The sequence below is a fragment of the Colobus angolensis genome, unplaced genomic scaffold (genome assembly GCF_000951035.1).
Source record: "Colobus angolensis palliatus isolate OR3802 unplaced genomic scaffold, Cang.pa_1.0 Scaffold118, whole genome shotgun sequence".
Lineage (NCBI taxonomy): Eukaryota > Metazoa > Chordata > Mammalia > Primates > Cercopithecidae > Colobus > Colobus angolensis.
The window spans coordinates 3,827,635-3,843,230 of NW_012112919.1; positions in this window are offsets into that span (position 1 = coordinate 3,827,635).

Below are 15,596 nucleotides of genomic sequence, written 5' to 3' on the forward strand. Positions count from 1 at the left end.
TCCTAGAGGAAGCACTAAATATGGAAAGGAAAAACCAGTAAAACCTAGTAGATAGTATGTTAAGAAAAAAAGGCAGTCATGGAAGAACAAACACATGATATCCCTTGTCTGAGGTATTAAAAATAGTCAAATTCATATAATCAAAAAGTAGAATGGTGGTCACAAGCGCCTAAGGGGAGCGGGGAGTGGGGAGTTGCTAAAGCAAGGGGATAAAATAATCATTGTGCAAGAAAAAAAATTTTGAAGATCTGATATACAATGTTGTTCCTATAGTTAAAAACACTGTATTGTACAATTAAAAATTTATAAAGAGGGTAGATCTCATGCTAAGTATTCTCACCACAATAAAATACAAGTTTAAAATATAGATTCAGTTTTAGCCTTATTAAGGAATAATATTTAGCACATGAAGAATATCAGACCCATGGGCAACTTGATCAGGCAGGGGCTCTGTGTGTGTGTTAGATTATGTCTAGAATGCAATTGAATGGCCCTAGACTTAGTAGCATCTGGTGATTCCAACATGTCAATTTTTCAGGGATGGTAAGATATAGTACTGGTTTTATTTTGAACTTTAGGGGAAAGAGGTAGATTAGGACAACAAATGTTCAGAAACCATGGAGCAACCCAATGTAGTACAGACTGGTAGGATCTCAAGACAGAAAGTAGAACTAGAAGTTGTTTAAACCAATTTCAGACCATAGGAAATTGAAGCACATAACTTGTGGTTGAACTGGCATCCCAGATAATATAATAGCATGGAGATCATTCTGGAAGGGTTGTTACTTATGTGATGTTTCATTTGTATCAGAGTATTTATTAAGATTCAGGAAGCTAACATTAAAGCTTACTTACCTGTATCTAGTTGTAAATATTTACCAAAAGAGAAAAATGCTATCAATAGAACTTAATTTGGATTGCCAGTGGAGTAACTTCATGTGTTCTGTCTGATGGGAAACACATTATTGGACAGAAAACCATTGTATCCTCTCCTTTCTTTTATTGACTCATGCTAGCATTTAAATTTATTTTATTGTGAATAACTACTTTTTTTCTGGAATGAGATCATGTAAACCTCTTCCTTCAGCTACTCTCAGACTTGCATCATTTCAAATCCATTGTATTAACTCCCAGCTCATCAACTTTCATTGCTACTGCAAATCTTGCAAAACTTGGGCTCAAGCCATTCTAGTTGAAAGAAATTCCTATTGTTATAATTCATTTATATGAAGGTCAAGGGGAATCTGTACCTCCCAGATGTTGCTGTACATTGAGGCCTTGTGTGAAAGGCATGGCTTTTTGAACTCATACGTGCCTGAATTCAAATCATAAACACATCAATCATGAGCTCTGTGTTTTTGGGAAAATTACCTAGCCTTTTGAAATCTAAGTTTTCATATTCCTCAAATGAAGAGACGAACAGTGACTTTATATTTATCTTAGGAATTACATGATATAGCAGAATAAATTTTATGGGAGAGTACCTATAGTAGATTCATGAATACTCCTTTTTTTCTTTCCCTTTTTAAAAACTAAACAAGCATTCAGGGTATACATTGGTGGAAGTTGTACATGCAGAAGGTTCTGCTGTATTTGTTTTCTCAAAAAATGTTGGAAGAATTCCTGCAATCCTATACAACAGGAAGCCAAATGTGCCATGGGAGAGATTTATCTGCCAGGATATCACATTCATCCTCCTTAGCAGAATAATGATCAAAACTATACTGTCGGGATACTTCTCTGACAACTGACTCTAACTAGGACAAACTGATGCGATTGTCAGAATTTAAATCACAGCATCTCAGTCTGAGAGTCAGGTTCAGTCAGAGATTTCCATGTCTATCGGTGCCCTCAAATCTGAAGCCACTATCACAAATTTGGAGTCATAAATGCAATTAAGGAAATAAAACTATCTTCATCTGGGCTAAAAATTGCTAACAATATAAGTCTCAGTTGTAATTCTTATTCTTTTAGAACTAATATGGTTTAAAGAATGAATCTGATCAACATTCTAAGGAAGTGTCCCTAGCTCAGAGGTAGGGTAGTAACATCTTTTTCTTCCTGGACCAGGACTATGGATGTTCCGCCAATTGATATGACATTTATAAACTTAAGAAATTATATCTACCAAGCTGTGATTATCAAAAGTTAGCTATACTGGTTAGTGCCCTAGTAATATTCATACAATAATTCGTTATGTTTTACTGGGATACCCTCTTCCTATCATTGAATAGGGCCAGGTTCTGAGCATGTGACCTCTGCAGCCACTCAGGTTCCCAAGATTAGAAGGGCCCCACGTTTCACTTAATACTCTATTATTGCCATCATACATTTTAAATAATATTTGAAAAATAGGATCCTGCATATTTATTTTCTAGTAATCCCACAAATTAGGCAGTAGTCTTGGTTGGAATGTAAGATATTTCCATATTCTGTTATACCATTGTTATTTGACCAAATTGTCCTCACTTTTTGGAAATATTCTCTGTTGTTTCTGCTTGGATTTGTGCTGTTTGTTAAAGTAATGTCCATCTGAGTTATTTGACTGCTCACTGCTTACCTCACGTTTCCAGCATGAGAAACCATTCTTATTTTCTCTCATGATTTATGTTTATTCAAGTACAATCCTATTACAACATTGACTATAAAGTTTTGTTAATTTTCAAATCTATCTTGCTACACTAATACGATTTTTGAATCTTTTCTGTCAACAGCACCTTGTAATGTGCCCAAGATACATGTAAATACTTGAAAGCTTGTGAAAATAATAGATCTTACCAAAGAAGATTATCACATAAGCAACTTCTCATTGCCTAATTTTATCTTAAAGACAAGGCATGTAGTTCTACAGGTATTGCACAGGTATTATATGCATGTAGTTCTACTATTATAATGTCCAAATCCTTTTATCAACCATGTCTTTCTTCAACTCTAAAGGTTGTAGATACAGCCCAAAGGCAAGACTCTCTAGTAGCCGTATAAGTTGATGAACCTCTAATAAGTTGAAAAACTGCACTATAGCTTCCAAATTCACAATATGTCATCCAAATTGTGACAATTTTGAGAATGAAAGCTATGCTATTAATAATTATGCCAGGACAATCAACGTCAAATGGCCATATCCTCAGACAACAAGGATATATCATTACCCTAACTGTAGGGTGTGCAGGTCTCCAATAACACCCTTCAGTTTTTGCACTGCTTTCTTTCAATTTAATATTTTATGAATAAAATCATTCATGACTTACTGGTCAAGGTAATTGCCATGTATTTAACATTCTGATTATTTATCACCACCAACCTCATCTAAACAACTCATCTTTGGGCTTTTGACAATTGCATCTATGTAAACAGCTTGAGAAAAACAGGCTTTCCCATCTCTGTTAGACAGTCCAATGGAGATCCTCTTCCCTTACAAAATTTAGAAACTCGATGGTGCACTTGAATTCAGCAACATGGCTAAATGTCAGAACTTATCTAAAATCAGGTTACATCTGAGAGTTTCATGTATTAATGCTACAGACATTTTCTTGTTTATTTATCATCTATAGCATAATTCCTTACTTAGTTTTCCAGCAGGCAAATTTCATTCCACAACATCAGTTAGAGTCCATGAACCTAGAATGCTCTTGTGACCATGAAACAGTTTCCAGTTACATTTCCAGATAATTAATTTTCTCATAGATTGTGTTATAGTTTTAAACTCTGTGACTATTTCTGCTATATATTTATTTACACATCCCCAGAATAAAAAGCATTCAGTTATTCTGATGTGAGTGTCATCTTTAGTGTAGACACAGACCTAAGGTGCAGAAAATACTATGGGTACTGGCTTATGGCATGAGACATACTGTGCATAGTAATTCAGTGTGGCAGAAGTATAAAGGAGTTTGTCTATGAGACTGACAAACACTTATAATTAGCCCAGATGAAAGTGTGCCTCTAAGGAGCCAAAGGCATTCAAGAATGGGATTATGGCCAAATGCAGTGAAATCTAGCAACATGCATTTTTTAGACTCAAATATAAAGCGCTCTTTCTACCTAAGCCAATTAGTACACAAAGCAATTGAGAAAAATAAATAAATTCAGTCTCACAGGAGCATAATATAAACTAAACAACAATCTCTACCCAAAACTGCATACGTTGAGCAGATTAAATACCAGATACACAGATTTATTTACCTTTCTTGTTGTGAATATATATTCTTTAATTCTTTAACCCTTCAATGGTGGAATCTACGGTATCAGCAAGGGTATTAAGTGCTATCTTCTTCAACAGGTGTAGTAACTTACCCAAAGTCATTTGTTCATTTACTGTTAGAACCAAGGATACTCCATACCCTCTTTAAAATGCTTCACTCAATGTTTAAAAATGTATAAACTAGGTTACATTGTTTTAGAAAATGATGCCCTGTCGGTGTCTTGTCACCTGGTCACTGTTACTACTCCTTTATACATTGGCCTCTTCATTGTGGAGTGAAAACCAGGAGGTACATTTCCCAGAATCCCCTGCCAAATTTGAGTTTGCCAATGGAAAGACCTTAGATGAGCTTTAAACAGGCAAAGGGGGAAGTCCATTGTTCTCCAGAAATGGTTTCAATCAGATATGTTGGCAGCTCTGAAAGCTATACATGAGTAACACAAAGGCTCAGTGAAGACTTGAGAAATTTTGATGAACTCTTGTAGACTGAAACAGATGATGAGACCTTTGTGAATGTCCTTGATAATCATAAAGATATCTGGCTAATCTTCTGACAACTAGCTATCTAGATGTTTTAGTCTGAGGTGGTAAATGATTTTTTACTTAGGTTTAAGATGCAACATCTACCCGAGGCATGATGTTTCTACGGGAGAGGACAGATCTCAGAACCACAGGTGCAATCCTCTGCTAAGAACTGGTACACCTTCACTTCTGTCTACCTTTCATTGGTAAAGTCTGTCACATGGCCTTGCATCAAGGAGCAGGAAATATACTCTTTTCAGGCACGTGAAGGAAGCAAGGGATTGAAAATTTGCTAATGATTCATGAAGTTTACCACACATGCTAACATGATAATATTTAACCACAATATTAATGCAGGTAAACAAATGGTATTTGAACACCTTTGATTCGACCATAAATTATCCACCTGAGACTATAAATGAATCATTTCTGGAACAAAATTCTAATGCCATCTATATCTGTATGTTTGTTATAAACAGCTTGTTGGTAAAATGGGAAAAATATCACCAGGTAGTAGGTATAGGAAGATATTTACCACAATGCCTGGTATGATCTGGGCACTTTATAAATTCTCATTTCTGTCTCGCTGTAAGACAAGTAGACCTACTCTCATTTGATTATTACTTTGCCTGAAATCTTTAGAAAATATACCTATGAACAAAAATTTAGAAAAAGCACCTTACATAATTCTATTTACATCATTATGAGATAGCTATACGTTTTCCTTTCAGAAACTCTCTTTTTTTCTTTCTCCTGATAGAGATTGAGATTGAGTGATAGTTTTATAAACAAGGTGTTGTTAAATTATTAAATTCATTTGTAATTGCTTATTTACCTCAACATATAACACAGGAATATTTTATATTGATAAATATAAAAGACTTATCAGTCACTAATTTACTATGTAACATAGCACTGCATGTATATACACCATTTCAATTAATAAATGTGTTGATGGCAATTAGTTTGTTTTTTAGTATAGTACAATGCTGACATGAAGAGTCCTCATGAATATAACACATATCTTCTATATACATTTTCATGAACTTTTTTGTCAATTGTTTAATTATTTTGTAGGGATGAATTGCTGAAGAGAAGAATTGTTGCTTCAAATAGTTTACAAATTGTAACTTTGATCAATATTGTTATACTACTTTTCCAAAACTGTTAAAGCCAATCTTTTCTCATAAAAGCAGCATGCAAAATTATGTTTCTCAACATGCTCCTGTAACTTGCAATTTATTAAACTGTTTATTTTTACTGGTTAGACGGTGAAATTTCACATCTTTGATATCTAGTGAGGTGAGCTTTTTTCAAATGTTTATATATGACTTGTATTTCTGATTTTGAAATTTTCCCTCTTAAGAGCCAATCTTACTTGATTTGTAAGATAACTTGATGGAATAAAATATCTAAATTTACTTCATTATATTTGTTGCTATTATTATCTTGGCTTGAATTCTGTCTTTTAAATCTTTCCAATCATTTTAACCCTCACTTATTTAATATTAACTACATGTCTTGTAGATGGCAGGCCATATTTCAAATGCTAGAATAACACATTGAACCAAATAGCCAAATGTTTTACCCTCATGGAGCCTGCATTTCCAAAAGGGTTAAGATAGGTATTATAAAAATTGAACAAAAAGAAAAAAATTAATGAAAAAATCAGGAATACTGCAAAAGGCTAGGATTTCTATGCCATACATGCAAGTCAGGGAAGGCATGTCTACCTTAATTGGGTGACAGAAGCAAATGCTTAGAGGTAGTGAGGGAATAAGTCATTTTGACATCTGGGGGAATAGTGATCCATGAAGGGGAAGAGCAAGTCCCCTTGGCTAGTTCCAGGAAAAGCAAGGTCGTCAGTTTACCCAGAGCCATGTCTGTGACAGGGAAAATGGTACAAGGGGAAATCAGAAGACTGGTGTGGAAAAAATTAGATTGGAACTTCTAAGGAACTTAGCTTTTCACACTGAAAAACATGTAAGCCATTAGACAATTTTAAAAGATAGAAGGACCTGATCTCACATGCTTCACAAGGACACTCTGCTGTATGCAATATATCAGAGGACCAGAGTGGAAGCAGGAAACCCAGGGAGGAGGTTACTAGAGTCATCCAGGTGACAGATGATTATGATGTGAAAGGAGTTGTGGTGGAGATGGCAAAATATGGTCAAATTCTGGAGCATTTACAGCTAAAAATATTGGCTGAATTATTGGATGTATATGTGTAATACAGACAAGTAGAAGATACTTCTAGAGATTTGGGTCTGAAAACTAGAGCAAAAAGTGTACTTCACAAATTATTTTAGTTAAATATTCCCATTCAAATCTATCTGTCTGTCTATCTATCTATCTATCCATCCACATAAGTTGACATAGTTCACTGTATCTTTATTTGGGTGCTATATACAAATAGTATATTCTTTTTAATGGATGGCAACAACACAGTGATTTATATACAATTCTTTGTAGTAAATGTTGATTTCAATATCTATCTTACTTTTAAGCAAATATCTGAATAATCTGTAGCTGTAATAGAATTGCATATGAATTTGTAGGAGATGTGTGTCATGAAAGATAATCATTTTTTAAAATAATATTTTGTTTTACATTTTCCCTATCCAATTTTTATGGCTCATACATGTTTTTTCTTATCTTAATGCATTGATTCATAATAAAACAACAACAAAAGAAGATTTTCATAACCTAATAAAGCAATACAAGAAAAATATATCTAGATGATAATATAAGAAAATAGTAAAAATCCTCATACAGTATTATAAATCATTATAAGCAAGAAAAAAGATAAACGCCTATCAATCAATTACTATGTGCTTATATCATGCAATGGGCCATGCAGTATACAAAAAATAAAGAGACCATCTTTGATATTACAAAACTTAAAATTAGTTGAGGTTGGCTGGGTGTGATGGCTCAGACCTGTAATCCCAGCACTTTGGGAGGCCAAAGCAGGCTGATGGCTTGAGCCCAGGATTTTGAAACCAGCCTAGGCAACACGGTAAAACTCCATCTCTACAAAAAACACAGAAAAATCAGCTGGGGGTGGTGACACACTCCTGTGGTCCCAGCTACTCAGGAAGCTGAGGTGGGAGGATGACTGGAGCCCAGTAGGTGGAGACTGTAGTGAGCTGTGATTGGGCCACTGCACTCCATAGAGATCCTGTCTCTATTAAAAATAAATAAACAAACAAAAAAACAACTTGAGGTTATATAAAAGGAAATAATAAGAATTGATACATAATATGTTACTAACACTTATCTTTGGTAAATTTACCATATGAGATTTCTGTTTTTATCTCCATTTCACAAATGAAGAGTCAGATTACGAGTCTGAGAATGACAACCCGAATCAATAGAAGATTATATCGCCTACCATGTGATCTAGTTCTCTGTGGTTCACAGAATGGTTGACATAGGATACCATAGGTGAAGCAGATCATTTAAGCGGGGATTATTCAGGCAAACATCAAAGAGGGAGAGATTATAATATTTTTTCAGAAGAAGCATAAGTTCAATGAAACTGTACGATAATATGTAAAAAAAATTAATATTAATTGTAGCCTTGTAACATCAGTCTCGGTTTCCTCTCCTGTGTCTTCTAATTTTTTGGATGTTAGGCATTTGCCAATCATTAATTCTGAGTCTCGTTTGCTTTAACCATTATATCAGATGAAATGTTTATATTACACTGACATTATAAAAATTAAATTGGTAATATATTTAAAATATTGCAATGTGAAAACAAAAGAGCATGTTGAGGAAGGAAAAATGTATAAAGCAAGGCTTTTAAGAAATGAGTGTAAAAAGTGAATATCACATGTTGGGGGCAGCACAGAGACAAGTAGAGAATGAAGTACATTCTCCCCCATTCTCTAATTTGCACAAGGAATATTTACTGCTTATTTTGATAAATGGATCAGTGTCTGTAACTCAGAACATGCAGAGACTATTGTGATTCAAGATGATGAGAGCTATCATACTTAGATGCCTGGAAATAAAAGTACATGAGGAAAATAGGATACACAGTTCCAAAAGGGGCAGTGATTGTGCCTTGTATTAATAGATGTGTGGATACTTTCTATATGATCAAGTGAGAAAATGTATTTCAGGCCATTGGAAAACAGAATGGTGAGACCCTATGGAAATGTGAGGGACTTCAAGAAATTTAGTTTGTCAGAAAGGAAAACCTTCTGGCAATGTGGCAGAATGAGATACAGAAAAGGTTACAAGGCCCTGATTTTGAAAGGCAACCCATGCCATATTTGGGAGTATATAGTGAATATGAACTACAAGATGTGATTTCCATTTTTACAAGATATTTTGGGCAGACATGTACAGGATGAATTTTTAACTGTGAGAAAATGACTTAAAATGGGCTGGATAAATGATAGTAAGATCCTAAAATAAAGCAAGAAAATGGAGATGAGCTAGCTGGTGTTGAGAGAGATTTAGAAAAACTCAAATATACATTAACTTGGTGGTTCAATGAGCTCTGAGAATGAATAAGTAGAGTTTTAAAAAATATCTTTCAGTTTTCTGTTTTAGGATGCCTGGATAGGTTTTGGATGCTGGACAGACGCTTGTAACCAAGTGTGAGGACATAAGAGCTAGGAAACTTTGAGGTAGGGATGAATGAACTGAGCTTAGAAGTTAATTTTGTTTGGGTGCAGTGGCTCACGCCTGTAATCCCAGCACTTTGAGAGGCCGAGGTGGGCAGATCAACTGAGGTCAGGAGTTCAAGACCAGCCTGGCCAACATGGTGAAACCTGTCTCTATAAAAATACAAAAATTATCCAGGCATGATGGTGGGTGCCTGTAATCTTGGCTACTCTGGATGCTGAGGCAGAAGAATCGCTTGAACCCGGGAGGCAGAGGTTGGAGTGAGCCAAGATCATGCCATTGCACTACAGCCTGGGCAACAGAGCGAGACTCTGTCTCAGAAAACAAACAAACCAAAAGATGTTATTTTTGAGGTTTCTACTGTTTCTACTGGAAAGGTAGATCTGTTCCTCAAGATACAATAGTATGGAAAATATAAGCTTAAATGATTTAGAAACCAAGTAGAATTCATATTTTATACAATAAGAATGAAGAGGCCAGGAGAATTTTCTTAGGGGCATCACATGTCATGAGAGAAATCTTAGTAGGATGAAATTGACAGGAGGGTCTTAGTGGCCACCATCCCCTCCATTTCAAATAGGCACACACATGATCATTTGTTTCACACTAATTCAACAAAATGTATCTTAATTATATATTAGCATTGGAGTTATTACTATAAAACATCCAGAGCAATTATCATCCTTGCCACAACTCATAATTCACTGTGTTCTGTAGCTAAGGATTGTATAACCTAGATTTTTATAGCCCCACAGATGGAGTTTATTTTGACGTGATGGTCTAGCTCTTCATACACATAGTTTAATGTTTTTATGAAATTCAAATAGCAGTTATTTTAATAACTCCAAAATTATGCACAAATCATACAGCTAATATGATGAGACGAAGATTCAAAATTAAGTTTTGAGAATAACAAAAACCTAAAGGCAAATTACTTTAATTAATTACTTTAATACTGTCTATTATGATTTTTCAAGGAGAAACTGATGGTAGTTGGGATGATTCTTAATTAACATGCTTTAATTTTTTTTTAATTAGTGCATTTGAAATTTTGAGAGACTGAGCAAAAATAGAAACTATAGAGAGGCAGATGATACAAATGGAAGGAAATAAAGTAATGCTACTGTGATACAGATCTTGACCAAAAAAAAAAAAATGACAATAAAAGCCATAACTTGATAATCTGCAAATGGATGCTTCTAATGATCACTATCCCACAAGCATTAGGTGGGAAGACATGCTTAAATTTATTACTTATTGTTTAGTAGTGCTTGCTATGCAGTAGTTCTGAGAAAACTCTCATTGTCTCCAATTTACCCTTGACTTTCAGAGGATTTAACTAATTTTTCTCAGTCTACCTCCAGTGTAGTAGAAGAGCTGGAATTTCAGACTTTTATCTCTGTGGTTCCAAAGGCTTTCCTCCTATTCTTCATCTAATGAAGACAGACTACATGTAAGGCACAAACCAGAATAAGTAAAACAAAATGTGTCAAGAAAGGAAAGAGAATGAAGTGAAGAAGATGGTGGAGAAAGAAGAAAGTTGAATGTCACATTTTTCTTTCTTCAATTACAAAATAAACATCAATGACAGTAGGAAGTCACAACCTTTGACGAAAAATACATGTATTCAGGCATGTGTATAAATATATAATATGTCTTACAGACACATAAACCCACACACATCACACGGAGTTCCTTTTTCTGTTTTATTTGTTTACCAGAGATTTGTCTCAAGAGTGATTCTGGAAATTGGCTGTGTCTAAAATGTTTCTACCTTCTTTAGTAAATGTTTCAAATTAATTCTGAAGGATTAAAAAAGATAGAATAAATTAGTCTCTGAGATAATTGTAATTTAAAAATAAGTCCTTCTGTTTGTGTGGATATAATTATTGGCCAGAAATGTATTTCTTAACATTTTTATATCTCAAAATTTCAGTGGATTTGCTAATAGTATTGTGACTAGGGCCTTCCTCAGCCCATCCTCTTCCACTGCTATTCTCCTCATCTTCAGGAGCCATATACGACCTTGGCAAGAATTTGCAATTCAGTCTTATGGAGGTGGTGGCATTCTATAGTATGTGACTGGAGATAGTAAGAAATAGTCCTCTGGAATATCCATGCTGGGAAAGGGCACCATATGAGCTATAGGTAAAACTTTGCAATATATATGTATATATTTTACATATATATGTATATGTGTGTATGTGTGTGTATATATATCTCTTTCATGGATAGAAAGGAGGCAAAGGATATCTTCTTCTTTGTGCTGTTCTTAACATCTTAATCAAAAAGCCCTACATTGAATTTGTTCTCACAACTTGGCTTTTTTTCAGGAAAAATAACTGACCAATTCTCAGTGACCTCGGCAGCCCGCAGCTTAAATCAAAATTAGTCTAATTTGTTTTCTATTGCAAATCAGTCTGAGTCTGAGTTTGAGGAACATCAGCCAGATTTTCTCTGATGCTGCTACCCACTGGATGCCTTCATCACTAAGGGACCAAAACTAAAGAGTCACAGGGACCAGAGAAGTTAGTCCAAAAAAAAAATTTATGATTTCTGTTATTCCCTGGTCCATAATCTCACAGAAGAACACAGATTTACACATATCCAGGTTTAAACATTACACCTAAATTTTCAGTTGGTCATTAGTAACTGATAACTATCTCTATGAGTACTCACTTTCTTAATTGTCTCATTTCACCTTCACAATTATTATATTAATCCAGTGAATAGGATGATGTGAAAATGAATGAACATATCCTCATCACACAAAACAGAGGAAATATATTAAATTGGGCAAACTCGCAGCCAAAACAGCATGTCTGAGAAAACACACAGCTTATCATGTTGATCAGCCCAGTCTCTGGTTTCTTAGTGGTTACCATCCCCTCCCTCTCAAATAGGCACACACATACTAATTCCTCATTCAGAACTCATGATCACGTGTTTCACACTAATTCAACAAAATTGTATCCTAATTACATATTAGGATTGGAGATATTACTATAAAACATCAAGAGCAATTGTCATCACTTGCCACAACTCATAATTCACTGTGTTCCGTAGCTAAGGATTGTATAACCCAGATTTTTATAGCCCGACAGACAGAGTTTATTTTGATGTGGTAGTCTAGCTCTTCTTACACATGGTTTAATGTTTTTATGAAATTCAAATAGTAGTTATTTTAATGACTTCAAAATTATGCACAAATCATACAGCTAATATGATGGGACCAAGATTCACAATTAAGTTTGGAGAATAACAAAAAAACTAATGGCAAATTACTTTAATAATGAGAAATTCATAGGGGAAAGAAGAATAAATAAACTAGCATTTATTGAATTACTACTGCATGCTTAGCACTGGGTTGAATGTTTTATATCCCTGCGACTTTTTGTTTTAATTGCCAAGTTCATTTCTGTCTTGGAAACTTAGCAATTGATTGTGATCATATTGCTGGACCACTTCTCAGATCTTTAGATCTCTAATCCCACTCATTCCATGCATACCCAATATAAATAGGTGTTATGCTCTCTATTCCAGTTTTGCCCACCCTAGCATGTCTTTAAACTTTATTTTCAGTGTTTTATGATTTTTAATTATATTTGTATCTGTTTGCCTGCTATACGTGATCTGTCCCTACTGGCCTGTAAATTCCAAAAGGTCTGGTACCCTCTACATCAGAGTCAAGACAAGCTTTGCTCAAATATGTCCTGAATGAATACTTCTGGACTATCAAACACAACAATTATAACAATCTCGTAGATAAACATTATAGTCCACAGATGAGGAAACTGAGTGGTATAGAGTAAACAACTTATTTAATTCTACCCATTATTTGTAAATAGTATAAAATCACTGTTAATATGGGATTTCCTGGACTGAAATTCATTGCTTCCCAATAGGATAAGGTCCATGGATATTATAGTACCCTTCAGCTCAGACCATAAAGGAGCCCTAAACTTTGTTAAATAGTTAGAGAAAGAATGAGGAGACTCAAGGAGATGAGGAGAAAACATTTTGAATACCTTGAATCCTGTGGGGTAGGGTGGAATCTGTAGCAAGATGACAAGCTCCAGAGTTTGTCATAACTTTAAGCAAAAGCAGAAACTTCTCTGAGTCCAGTTGACTATCCAGTGGACCTAAGGTTATCTGGCAGCATTAGTTTTCCTTTTTTCTCTACAAAATTGAATTATTGCAAATGTCAGGAGATTTCTGTTTTAACCAAGGCAAGGTGCAAGCCATTCATTGTTAATCAAATGGACACAGAAGTCAGCACAATTGGGAGAAAATTATGTTTTATGTCATGGAGAATTAGTATCTGATAGTGATGTTCAAATGTCATCCTCTATTTGTGTGGCAGATGAAATATATTCTTTTTCAAATTTGGAGCCCTTGCTATCTTTTAGTCTCCAGAAAAGGGATGCACAAATTATGCTTAACAAATAAAAACCTTCCCAATGAAGATCTACTCCACATTAAACCTACTCTCAGATGTGAATACATCTGAATAAAATAAAATAGAAAACACAAACAGAAACACAAAAGCATCTGGTACGAGTACACTTCAAAATAAATAGAATTTTATCACCTAATGATTTCACATATAGAAATACATGTTTTGAAGTAATTAAAATTTAAAGAAGGAAAATTCCAATAGAATAAATAAGAATAATTCTAAGGATAATCAATGCATTTACCAGGTTTAATTCATTTGTGTACAAACTACATCCAGCTGAATGCTCAGCTTCTGTACCCAAATATTCTATGCTAATCTCTCCCCTCTGTCAGGCATCAGATTTTGAGTGACATGTTGGTCAGCTTGCATAATTTCCAAGTAGCCTTCAGTGACTAAAACCTGCCCCATTAAAAGTCTACATTCATGGAAAACCCAGAGTTCACCCTCCTACTCCTCATAGTCACTGTGCAGAAAAGAACAACTTAATTGGGTAGCTTTTGTGTTCCTCCTGTAGACTAAGTGGGAGCATGGTTAGCTTTCTCTCACATCCCTTTTGCATGCAATACTTATATAGCTGTCTTGCATTTGGCAGGAGGAAGAGGATATCTATTTCACTGTCTCATGAGTCCTCTTTCTGTTTATTGATGCTTGTTCTCTGAGCACTACAGATTGACCACTGATGACTTCTATGTGACTGATTTCTAAAAGCAGACTCTCTTGTGGGAAGTATGTGCAAAACATGTGGATTCTCTTTGGGAGTTCTCCCACGTACATACTTCTCTGAAGTAGAAAACTTGCTGCAGCAAGACTTCTTAAGTATGGTACTAGTAGAGGCTTTAGGACAGCTACTTACTATACAATTGATGTGCTAGAAAGCATTCAGTGTAGATCTACCAAATGGAAAGAAGGCAGGTTCATTGACTATCATAGCTTTGCCACTGTCTTCACACAATCACAGTAGATGCAAAGCTGAACAATAACAGCTGTGGCTTCAGTTGGTCTTGTTCAACAGGAGGATGAGATACCAATCTTCTTTGCATGGCAGGTACTTCCATGTTCTACTAATGAGTTTCTCAGGACAATTTTCACTAGGATTTTTAGAAAAAAAAAAAAAGCTTTTCTTCCTGCCTGGGAATATTCTTTGGTGTGAACATGTCTTGTTTTCATTTACAAAATCAGCAACACTACATATTTAACGAATCCTACCATGGAGAAGGAATTGTATTAGTACACAGATGACATATGTGTAAGAGAAAGTACAACATATCAGTGGACAATTATTAATAAATAATTACCAAAAAATTAGGCAGGTAAAAATTTAGAGGGAGAAGAAATTATGGATTGAAAAACAAAGAAATTTTAGAGTGGGCAATATATTGATTCTGCCATGAAAAAGTAAACTTATCTCAAGAAAGTCAGTTCATTAAAAGCAGAGACAAACTTTTCTGTAAATGGCCAAATAATAAATACTTTAGACTTTATGCGCCATGTATGGTTTCTGTCACATAGTATTTTTTTTTTTTCTACAGCCTTCACAAATGTAAAGAAAGATAATTCTTAGCTTAGAAGCCCTACAAAAATAGGCCACAGATAGGATTTGGCATGTGGGCCAGTCATAGTTTGCAGCTCTTGCCTTGCGAGAGAATATATTTAAAGCTATCAGTAGATGTATCATGTTTAGAATAAGAGAAAAATGTTTCATTTGTTTTTTATTTTTTTTTTATTTTTATTTTTTTATTATACTTTAAGTTCTAGGGTACATGTGCATAA